This window comes from Dasypus novemcinctus, chromosome 9 (genome assembly GCF_030445035.2).
Source record: "Dasypus novemcinctus isolate mDasNov1 chromosome 9, mDasNov1.1.hap2, whole genome shotgun sequence".
NCBI classification, from domain to species: Eukaryota; Metazoa; Chordata; class Mammalia; order Cingulata; family Dasypodidae; genus Dasypus; species Dasypus novemcinctus.
In genome coordinates, this window is record NC_080681.1 from 90,144,422 (window position 1) to 90,156,181 (window position 11,760).

The window sequence follows — 11,760 nt, forward strand, 5'->3', positions numbered from 1 at the left end:
TAGCCAAAGGAAAAGAGGAAACATGGCTGATTATGCAATTCATAGTGTCCTTAAGATTAAAAACAAAACGAAACTAACTGGTTCAGGAGCAGCCCTGTTTTTTCAGGTCCTTAGACCTGAAAAGTTTTTTCGTAGTGAGAGAACACTGTATGAACCAGTGAACATCCCAGATGATATCCCCACAGTCAATATAATTTTGGGTTTTTTGGGGTTTTTTTTGACAGTTTCTTATAATGTTTCTCATTATCACTGGTGGAATTAGGCTAGAGCTATGCAACCCAATACAGTAGCCACTAGCTACATGTGGCTATTTAAGTTTAAATTCATTAAAAATTAAATAAAATTAGACATTTAATTCCTCACTCATCCTAGCCATATTTTAAGTGCTCAATGGCTCTGTACGGCTAGCAACTACAATATTGGACAGTGCATATACAGAACATTTCTGTCATTGCTGAAATTTCTATTGGATAGTGTTAGGAGAGAGGGTAGTTCAGTTAAAACAAATAAAAGTCTGGAGTTGAGAATAATGGTGAAAGAATGATGCAGTCCCAACCTTGGCAGGGGCAGAGCATTTAAATCTACTTTCACTACTTTGTACATGGAGAACAGGGACATAAAGATGAGGTGGGGATAGGGATAGAAATTTTAACTGAGAAACTAGAACAAAGTTTAGCACAGATGTATTTCGGCCTTTTCCAACTCTGGTACATTGAGTGGTGGGATAAACAAAGGCCCTCCAGCACACACGCGAGAAACAGTATTTTGTTAGTTTAGCTATTTAGCCAACGATTGGGTTTTTGTTTTGTAAAGTACAACTTGTCTTGCTTCTCTTTGCAGTGGTATATTCAGGCTGGCAGGATTTGACATTCAAAACAGAGGAGGGCCAGAGGCAGCCTGGCAGGCTGAGGAGCGGATGATGGACAGAAGGATGAGGGTGTGGCAGGTCCTTTGAGAGATGCCGAAAGAGCATGAATTTTGTAGCAGATTCTCAGGGGATTCTTCTGGGCAGAGAGTCATGTAATCTTTTCCTCCAGCTCTCCAAGAAAGCTTTGGTCACTTTGGGAGTTAAGTTTGTATTTGGGAAGGTTTCATAGTGTATAGAGGCTGACTTCAAAGCAGAAGCAGTGCCTCGAAGAGATCCAGTTATGAGTGGGTTAAAGGTTGAGTCTTGTCTGGAATTTTTTTACCTAATGCATGGTATATCCAGCTGCATCTTGGATTAACTCGTTCTTCTCAAATTTCAGAGCACAACCTCACTATAACTGCCAAGCTTTCAGCATTATGGCACAAAGAGAAGAAGATTATCTGGCCTGAGATATGATGGAATTTGGAATACCATCTCAAAGTCAGGGGGAAACTGTGAAAACCAATCTGAGTTAGAAATTACAATTGTGGTGGTACAAGATCCCTTATATGCTTGTATCTACCTTCTGGAAGCATGGCGCATACAAAGCCAGGGTGCCAACAGGTATGTGGCCATGTGACTCATGACCAAAGGCTCTTTCAGCATAATATAGCACATGGGCCATAAGCCAAGAAGATACAGATTATTGGTATGATTTTCTTATAGATATTCTATCAACAGCCCCCATCCCATTCACCCATCCCTCCTCATCGAGTTTGAAATCAGGTGGAAATGAACAACTGACAACTTGTATCAGAATCCAAGGAGGCAAAGAAGTAGATTTCTGCATGAGGGAAGGAAAGGAATTATGGGAAACAAACAGGTGGGCCAAATAAGAGAGCCAGTGGTGGGAAGAGGAGGTGTTTTTTTTTCCCTCTCGATCTTGCGAAGGTGGTCATTTTTGGTGCAGTGAGAGTAAATGAAAAGGTCCTTGCTTACTGAGGCGCTGTTATGGTTCAGCTGAAGAAAATAAAAGAGCCGTTCCTCAAAACAGAGAGCAAACCCTAGTGTAAACTATGGACTTTAGTAATATAATTATAATAATGTTGTTTCATCAGTTATAAGAAATTTATCACACTAATGCAAATGTTAATATTAATAATAGGGAAAACTATGTACATGTGTGTGTGGGTATATGGAAAGTCTATACTTTCTGCATTATTTTTCTATAAACCTACAACTGTTCTAAAAATAAAAAATAAAAACAACAGTTCTCTGGATAGTCTATTTAGAGTAGAAGAAAACTCAAGTCAGAAATCAATGATGAGGAAGGATTGTGGAGTAGGAAGCTCCAGGAATCAGTCCCTCCGCCAAAACAACTATTGAGCTACCAGGAACAGTCCAAGTTTACTATTTTGAAACTCTGGAATCTAGCTGAACACTGCTCAGCATCTCCAGAAAAGGAAGAGGAAGAGGCTAGTAAACTGTGGTAAATATCCAGTGAATTTCACCCTCTATGCAGTGGCTACCATTCCCCATGCCCCAACTATGTGACAGGCAGCAGTGGCAACTGTAGCCTAGGATCCTGGTGTGACTTACTGGTGCCGGGGAAGGCTATAAGGACCTAGTCCTCCAAAATCTGGGTGGGGTGGGGTAGGGTGTGATCTGTTCAGGGATCACTACTTTTGAACAACTACTTCAGATCGTTTGGAAAAGTCACAAATTGAAGGCTCCAACTCTCAATAAAACAACAAAACAAAAACATTTAGCAATCCCAGAGGAGTGGGAGAACTACATTTCCAGAGTTACATCAACATAATACTAAGAATGTTCCATTCTCAACAAAAAATTGACAAAATACACAGGAAAGTATTGTCCATTCACAAGAAAAAATAATTTGCCAGAAGCCATCCCTGAGAAAGCTCATGTACTGAAAGTATTGGTCAAAGACTTTTTTTAAAGGTTTATTTTATTTATTTCTCCCACCACCCTCATTTCCCCTGTTGTCAGCTCTCTGTGTCCATTGGCTGTGTGTTTTCTGTGTCTGCTTGTATTCTCATTAGGCGGCTCTGGGAACTGATCCTGGGACCTTCCAGAGTGGGAGAGAGGCAATTACTCTCTTGCACCATCTCAACTCCCTGTTCTGCTACATCTTCTTAATTTCCCTCCTCTGTGTCTCTTGTTGAATCATCTTGCTGTGCCAGCTGTCTGCGTCAGCTGGCACTCTTTCGTGGGGGGGCTTTCCCGCATTGGGCTGCATTCCCACTCAGGGGAAACTCCCATGAAAAGCGACATTTCCGTGTGGGCTGGCACTCTGTGTGGGCCACTTCACCGCGTGGGACAGCTTGCCCTCATCAGGAGACCCTGTGCATCGAACCCTGGTCCTCCTATATGGTAGACAGGAGCCCAATTGGTTGAGCCACATCTGTTTCCCTAGTCAAAGACTTTAAATCAACTGTCTTAAATCTGTTAAATGAGCTTAAGGAATCCACAAACAAAGAACTAAAGAAAATTAGGAAAACATTTTCTGGACAAAATAAAGAAATAAAAATGTTTAAAAGGGGTTAAACAGAAATTTTGGTTCTGCAAAATATAGTAATTGAAATGAAAAACTCACCAGACAGATCCAATAGAAGATTTGAACAGGCAGAAGAAAGGATCAGCAAACTCAGAGACAAGAAAAATGAAATTATCTAATGTGAGGAGCAAAAAGGAAAAATAATGAAGAAAAATGAACAGAGCTTGAGGGACCTGTGGGACACACTCAAGCATACCATGTACAAGATTCAACTCCCAGAAGGTCAAGTGAGAGAGAAAGGGGCAGAAAAAGTATTTGGAGACCCAATGGCTGAAAACTCCCCAAATGGTAAAAGACATGAATATACACATCCAGGAAGCTCAATGAACTCTTAAGCAGGATAGACTCCAAGCCATCTATACCAAGACACATTAGAGAAAAATTGTCAAAATCCAAAGACAGAGGAAAAACTCATTAGAGATCTCTTGTTGTTTGTAGTAAACTGTGTTCTTCCTTCCCTTTGATATTCCGAGTGTGGTATTGAAGTGCTAACCACCCAGAGGTGTTGAGCAAGACCTGTGTCAGCTGTGACCTGACCTCATCATACCACTGAACTGAGCCAATGTGCTCTGTCATTGGGCCTGAGGAATGGGAAAGGGCCTTCTGATGAGCAAAAGGGAATTCAGGTAATGAAAATATTCTAAAATTGACTGAGGTGATGACAGCACAACACAATGATAAAACTGAGAGCCACTGAGTATATACTTTGAATGGACTGTACAAAGCATGGGACTGTATAACACAGGGAATCCAGTGGTGGATGATGGACTGTGGTTAACAGGACAAATATGAGAATGTTTTCTCCTGAGCAATAATAAATATATAATACTAATATAGGCTGTTAATAATTGGGTGGGTTGGTAGAAAATACACTAAATGCAAGATATGGGTTATAGTTAGTTGTTAGAACAATGCTCTTTCATAGTTTGTAACATGTTTTGCAACAATGCAAGGTATTGGTGGTGGGGAGATGCATGGGAGCCTTATATGATGATACACATGTTTGTTTTATAAATTCACAAATTTTACTATACACTTATTATGTATGCGTGTTCATGTATGAATGATACACTTCAATAAAATTTCATTAAAAAAAAAAAAGGACTCCAGCATGAGAAGGAACAAAGAATAGAGTTGTACTGGAGCCCGCAGTCACGCCTGGTGCAAGAGCTGATGGAGGGGTATGATTGTTGAGAACAAATAGTTCAAACTGACAGTCATGGGCAATGTTGAGAGGAGGTAGCCTGTGAAGGGAGCTGTCAGGACAGGAAGGAGCTGATCAAATTTGGAGCAACAGCTAGCTGCAAGTGGGTGGCAGCTTAAGGAAGCTTATAATGATCCACTGCCATTCTCCAAGGCCTGTCCTTTGACCATGGCCAAACTGGAGAATTAGTTGGTGTTACTAGTCCTGGATATTTCAAGTCTTTTGTGGTTTCACTAACATCTGTAATTACCCCAGAGATGTAGTATCGCTTTTGTTTTGTTTGGATATGGAGGGAGAATCTAGGGGTTTACACTAGGTCCTTCCTATGTAAAGGCTCTTAAACCATACAGGTTTGGGATTGGGTGTGAGGATTCTGTGAGCTGCTGATGCTATGTATTCTAGTTACATCCTCAGAAATTAGGAGAATGATTACAAGATAGGGTTGGGCCCTGGGCTTCTGTGAGATAGACTTGGGCTATGATCTCCATTTATCCCTGATCCCACACACTCCCATTCTAATCAGTAGACTGCAGAAGCATTCTGGATCTCCAGGAATCAGTGGTAGCTCAGGGCCAGCATCCAAGAAGCTCTACAATGTCTGGAGTAGCCACAGGCCCTGAAAGAACCCCAGGGATCAGGGAGTCCATGCTCATGTAATGTACCGACTCTGATGGCCCACCAAACCCTCGCTTCCCTCTCCACTCCTCCTTGGAAAAAGCTTAAATTCAGCATTGTGTTTTTAATGTGAATCTGCTATAATTGATATTTGCAAGGAGGAAAAAACTTACAAATACTTTTTCCTAATATCAAGAAACTATATCCTTCTTATACTGATGGTTGGGTTAAATAAAACATGGCACTGAAGTCATACTCAAGTTGGTTAAATATTACACAGTTGATGGAAAATTCAATTTCCTATAACATACAATGAGTAAATACAATTTCTACACTAAGCAAGCTTCATAGTTTCAAGGTTAAGGGTTATAAAACAATAAACTATTGTAGTTAGAGTAGAATATTGTGGGAACGCTTCTTGCATATAAAGTATTCAATATCATGACAAGAAGACACAAAATAAGAATAAATTTAATTTGACATAAGATCTTAGCTCCATATGGCTAATATACTCCCTTCTCGCCCCTTTCTCTGTGTGTGTTCTTTATACCTTTATGTCTATACCAATGTTTTGCATGCTCAAAAGCCCTGATATCAATAACTTCTCACTCTCAAAGTTCCTTACTTATTGCTATTGAAACCTCTGGTTTCACCTACAATTGTAAACAAAGATGAGTAAGGGATTGTGGTCTTATAATATTTCCTCAAAGGGTAGATATTAAAAATATGGCTGAGTCCAGTGGCTCCAATAATTCTTATCAAGTTTCTCTCTCCCTCTCCTCCTCTTTCTCTCTCTCTCTCTCTCTACTTTCTCCCCTCCAAGTCTCACTTCTGCTTATTCTCTGGTTTGCATTGCTTGTTGGCCTCATTCTCTTCTACTGTAGAATTATTCTTCAGTGTGACAGTGAAAATGGCCATAGACAACTCCAGGTTGCAATCTCAGTGGATGAGAGAATATTTTTCTGGTGTAAAACTCCCAGGAAAGATTCTGATTGGTCCAGTTTGTTCACATGCCCACCATGAGCCAATCACTAAGTCTAGAAACATGGAATAGTCTGGTTTTCAGTTCTATGTTGCATAGCCAACTTTGGATGCTGGAGTAAGTGGGGACCAGCACCACCTAAAAACTACTTGAAATAAAGGAGGGATGATTTCCTAAAGGAGGGGATGCCAGACAAAAAAAAAAAAAACCAAAACCAAAAACCTTAATCTAGGAAAAAATGGATGGACAATGATGTTATATTAAGTCAGTGGAGGTAATTTTCTTATCAAATCCCTTCTGGAGTGAGCCCTAATACTCTATTAACAAACTAGAGTTTTTAATGCTGAAGTGGGTGGTCAAGAATACATGTAAGGCAAATGACTGTGGAGCACCCTTTTAGGTGTGGGCTGCTACTTCCCTTACTTAAGTTCTTACCAGTACTGAATTGGATATTATGAAGCATGCTGGGTAGAAGCTCCAGTGGACTGTAATTCCAGCACTGTTACCATCTGCTCTGAAGGTACAGATGCTATACTACAAAGGTTACTGAGACCATCTTTAATGAGGATGTGAAGATCATTTGGAATTGCAAAGGAGCCAGGAAAAGAGGCTTGGCTGACAGCCTGGGGCAATGCTCAGAAGCTGTACTTACAACCTTGAATTATGTAACCCAAATTTGCCTCTCCTGTCCCCAGATGGAGGTAGAGAACTGGTAAAGAACTTTCCTAGGAAGGTGTTGTGCTCTGGTTCATAATGAAGGGGAAGATGTGAGAGGGAGGCAGATGGGGTACAGAGCTTCTCTAGCTCCATGAATGTCCCACTCTAGGAATGATGGAAATTGCCACTAATTATTGGATTCTGTGTGCCTCATAAATGGACTGTGGAAGTAGTTGGTACTGTTTCAAAAAGACTTCCCTGTGGCACCAAAGTCCATGTGTGATGATTTTGGGCCTCGGGGAGGGAACAGATGCTGGGGCTAATTAGGGCATGGTTCCTCTGGCCCAAGAAGGCAGAGGACGTCCAAATAAAATGCGACACCTGCGCCCAGTGCATTCTGTGGAAAACAATGCTCGCCAACCAGCCTATCTGGAGATGACTCAGAGTGGCTTACTCTCAGAAATGGTGCACCTTGATTGTTGCTTTCTGAAACCAGGCAGTTAAAAGCCAATGACACAGTTCTTCCACATGTCCGAACATGACCCACCAGGGATCTGGAAGCATCCTCTGTGGCAGGAGTATTGTGGGAAAAGTTCTTGGTTTGTGGATTTCATGTTTGTGTGCAATAATCATTTTACCAGGCAGAATTTCAAAGGCTAGGATCACTTCCCAAAGGGGGTCCCCAATCCAAGGAGTTTAACAGAACTTTATTGAATTTACTTGGAATGCTCTATCCAGATAAGAAAGGACAGTGGGCTGGTATGCAGGTGCTCTAATCCATACACTGCCCTGGGAACATTGCTTCTGAGAGCGCTATCAATATCGTGAGAGCTGGACTGGAGCCACCGTCCCTTATTGATCTCTGGTTTGGAGGTTTACAACAAAGGGACACACAGGGACAATCTCATTCAGTTTGCCACCAAGCTGAAGGATAAACTCCAGGTGTCTTATGGGTTGGTCACCACTTAATATTGTATAGAAAACAAGATCGGTGCCTATTGAGCAGACATCTGTTGTTCTGTTCTGCTCAGAAGCCATTTACCTTCTTCTGATGACCACGCTCCAAATTTCACCTGGGAAGCCACATCTCAGCCATTCTCAGTTTATGTAGTTTAGGGGCCAGGGGTGGGGGAAATTGACAACAACCTCCAGGCAAGAGATGAAGATAGATTTCTGATGATATCGTTTAAGCCAGAGGGTGGCAAACTTTTTCTGTAAAGGGCCATATAATACATATTCTCAGCTTTGTCAGCCGTACAGTCTCCGCTGTAACTAACCAGCCTCTGCCTTGTATATCGAAAGCAGCCACAGATAATATGTAAATGAATGAGCCTGACGATGTTCTGTAAAATGTTATTACAAAACAGGGGCCAGGCCAAATCTGGCAAGCAGGTTGCAGTTTACTGGATGCCTTATTGAAACACTCAGGATCCAGCTAAGCCGGAAGATAACCTCCATTGTGACTTTTCAACTAATGAACGAAAACATTTCCCCTTTTACTTAAAGCAGTTTGAGCTGCTGTTCTTGTCATCACAACTGAGAGGTCTTGCTAATTTACCTAGGTACAGAGCCAGTCCTGCAGACTGGAGTTTGTGTTTTGCAATGGAATTGGCGGCCCCAGTTAGACTGAAGATAGCTTAGTCCTAAAGGACCCCCATATCTGATAGGGGACTGGTTAGGATTCCTGCAAATTTAAAATGCAGCCAGGAAAGCAGGTTTGGCCTATTGGATAGGGCATCCACCTACCACGTGGGAGGTCCAAGGTTCAGACCCAGGGCCTCCTGACACGAGTGATGAGCTGGCCCACACGCAGTGCTGATGCATGCAAGGAGTGCCATGCCATACAGGGGTGTCCCCGGCATAGGGGAGCTGCACGCGCAAGGAGTGCACCCTATAAGGATAGCTGCCCATCGCGAAAAAAGTGCAGCCTGCCCAAGAATGGCGCTGCACACACGGAGAGCTGATGCAGCAAGATAACACAACAAAACGAGACACAGGTTCTGGGTCCCACTGACAAGAGAAGTGGACACAGAAGAACACACAGTGAATGGACACAGAGAGCAGACAACTAGGGGGGCGGGGAAGAGGAGAGAAATAAATAAAAAATAAATCTTTAAAATAAAAAAAATGCAGCCAGAGGCTCTACTTGCCCACTTGCCCAAGGACGCTAACAACAGCCCCCATGAGCAGGTGAACGGGAAGTGAGCCCAGGCCTCTCTCTTGGTGAGATGTGGGTGGGAGATAGATGGTGAGAAAGTCAGGGTTGACTGGTGACCCTTTTGAGTGGAAGTCCAGTAACCTGTTGACCCTATATCAGGTGATTCATCCAGGCCTCTCTGGGGGGACATGGCAAGCTCCCTCCAATCACTGAATCTCAAAACAGCAGAGCTGCAGTCGGTGGCCTCCAGGAGTGCTGGCTCATTTGCCCTTGGGCCCATTCCTTGATCTTCCACTGCTCAGCTCTACACCTCAGGGGTAACCCTTCAGGTGATATTTCCCAGCCTTCCTGGCAAACTGGTTTCCAGTCAGCATTGGTCAGTGGGAGGCACTGGTAGAATATTGAGGACCAGATGAGGGAGAAGCCAGGGTATTTCTGGATTGTGGCAGACACTCTGGTGGTGGCTGTGTCTTCTGGCACTCACTGGACACCACGCCGTCTGGGCCCTCCACCTCCAGGGGCTCTGGCTCCCATTCTCTGGAACAGCGGCCCAACCCTTTATCCCTCTGACTGTGGAAGTGGCTTCCTGCTCTTTCTGATCTCTGGGTGGCCTCACTTGCCCTTGTTTGCTCTTTTGCCCCTTCTAAAACCTTTATAGCTAGTTCCCTGGCAAGGGTTCTGCTTTCCTGACTGGAGCCTGGCTGATGTATTGGGAGATGCACCAAAGGACAAGGAGGAGGAAAAGTGCATCATGAGGGATGGGGTGAGTGTCTCCTGATGCGGTGGTGGGGGAGAGTTTGGGTGCTGGAGAGGAGGGGTGAGTTTCAGCACTCCAAGAGGGCACAGGGAAGCTCACTAGTCACTAGGTTGAAGGATTATGGGATGGTTCTGCCCAGGACAGATACCCCATCTGTCTCAAGTCTCCCTGCTCTCTGGGGCCTGTGGGATGCCCCAGGGCCTGCTACCCTTCTTGTAGAAGGATGCATATCTTCTTTTATTTACAGTTTCTTAAGGGGTCGAAGTCTTCCTGGAGGGGAGAAGAGTTGAGAGCTGCTGATTGAGCAGGTGCCAGGGCACAAGCTGTGGAGGAAGCAAGGACTCTGCTTCCAGGCTGGGAGATGCCTTAAGACCTGTGGATAGAAGATACTAGCGAAGGGTAACAGAGAGGAGGCCTCAGATATTAAGAGTTTGCATTAAGAAATAATTAAAGAGAGACTCAGCAGAGGCTGTCAGTGCTCCACCCATATTTCCTCACATAATTTTTTTTTATTATTTATTTTATTTTATTTTTTAGATTTATTTATTTATTTAATTCCCCCCCTCCCCCGGTTGTCTGTTCTCTGTGTCTATTTGCTGCATCTTGTTTCTTTGTCCGCTTCTGTTGTCGTCAGCGGCAAGGGAAGTGTGGGCGGCGCCATTCCTGGGCAGGCTGCACTTTCTTTCGCGCTGGGCGGCTCTCCTTATGGGGCGCACTCCTTGCGCGTGGGGCTCCCCTACGCGGGGGACACCCCTGCGTGGCAGGGCACTCCTTGCGTGCATCAGCACTGCGCATGGGCCAGCTCCACATGGGTCAAGGAGGCCCGGGGTTTGAACTGCGGACCTCCCATGTGGTAGATGGATGCCCTAACCACTGGGCCAAGTCCATTTCCCTCCTCACATCATTTTTGCCCACCAGCTTCTTGAGAGCTTTCCCTCCCCAAAGCCTGTGCTTACATCTCTTTGTTAGAGACTGAGCTCAGGCTCCTGGCACCCACTTGAGGTAAGTGCTCAGGAGGTACAAGTAGGGTGGGGGCAGCCTTAAGCAATGACTGAGGGCTGTGGGGGGTTAAACACTGCAGCCCCCTAACCCTGATCAGGACCATCTCGGCGTGTGGCCTGGGCCATTCTCAAGGTTTGCCTGTGGGATTGAGTCAATCTCAGCCTCCCTGGGACTCCACTCAATATCTGACCCGACCTGGGGCCCTTCTGTTCCTCAGCCCCCTTCTCCACTCCCCTACTTTTTTCCCCTGGGAACACATCTCAAATCATCTGCATTCAAATCCTCCTTTCAGGTTTGGGGAACCAACACGAGCCAACTTCCCAGCTGCAAAAGCCATTGTCTCTGTGGCTTTCTGAGCAAATGGCTCTGAGACAAAGTACAGAGACAAAGAGATGAGGGACCCAGGTTCCTGCCCTGAGTTTGTAACCCCAGACCACCAGGAACCCCGCAGGGGGTGGGATGGGGGCCCCAGAAACCATTGGAGTGAACCATTTAGCCAGGTTTTCCTGAACAATCTTCGACCCTTCATAAACTGGATGGGCCACCTGCACTCTAGCTCTTAGTGAGGGCAGGAGGAGAGGGAGAAAACCACGGCCATCCCAAATCAGGGATTGGGAAGCTGACTTGGGGAGCTGGAAGTGATGCAAGTAAGGCCCAGGGAAGGGGAGAAAAAGGCCCCTTATCACAGAGCCCCCTCAGGCAGCCCCTGGCACTGTCCAGATACCACTCCCTAGTTTGTTTCTGGGGTGGCAAGTTTGGTCCATGGGGATTGGTGGTCTCCTGGTACCCCCTAAGTCCCAGCAAGGTCGGTCAACCTTTTGGGGACAGCTCAGGGCTTTGTGACACGAATTCCTCCACCCTCGCTTGTCCTGCAAAGTTGTCCAGATTGTGACAATGAAGGGTATGTTGTGGAAGACTGCACCTCTGGGAGAAGAGCTTGGCAAACCCTACCCTTCTCTT